Raw genomic sequence first — 551 nt, 5'->3', positions numbered from 1 at the left:
TAAGAATCTGGTTAGATACCATATTTCTAAGATTTTCAGGGCCGAGTACAATAACCTCAGTTTGATCTGAATTAAGAAGCAGGTTTCACAAATCACCTCTAACACTCGACTCCACCCACTCCTACCCTGCATGCACTCTGTTCTTCACCTCTTCTCTGCATGAGTGGGAGGCAGGTATAAACACGTGCATTGCTTTGACTTACGTTCATTCTTCTCCTCTCCAGTACAAACCTGCACCTCTTCAGGCTCTCCTCCACCCACCTTCTACTCTCACTATGGATTTGTATTCTCTGTGAAAATCATAGTCCGTGCAGACTCCTGCCTGACTGCATCTGTCTTCAGCACAAACAAGTAGGGGTCAGAGCTGATAATTGATTTAATCTCACCTCCCCACCTTGAACCCATCTGTCCTACTGCACATCTCACAACCGTCTTACTGTCCTCATACATGCCCTGCACCAGCCCTACATACTTCTCTGCCACTCTGGAATTCCTCACTGCATGCAGCAGTTCTATACTAAGAAAAAATGCAGTTTTATGCTGCAACTCCC

This window comes from Haplochromis burtoni, unplaced genomic scaffold (genome assembly GCF_018398535.1).
Source record: "Haplochromis burtoni strain Fernald_Lab_line unplaced genomic scaffold, NCSU_Asbu1 Contig_19, whole genome shotgun sequence".
In the NCBI taxonomy this organism is placed as follows: Eukaryota; Metazoa; Chordata; class Actinopteri; order Cichliformes; family Cichlidae; genus Haplochromis; species Haplochromis burtoni.
The sequence above is the reverse complement of the archived record's forward strand: the minus strand, read 5'-3'. Positions refer to the sequence as shown.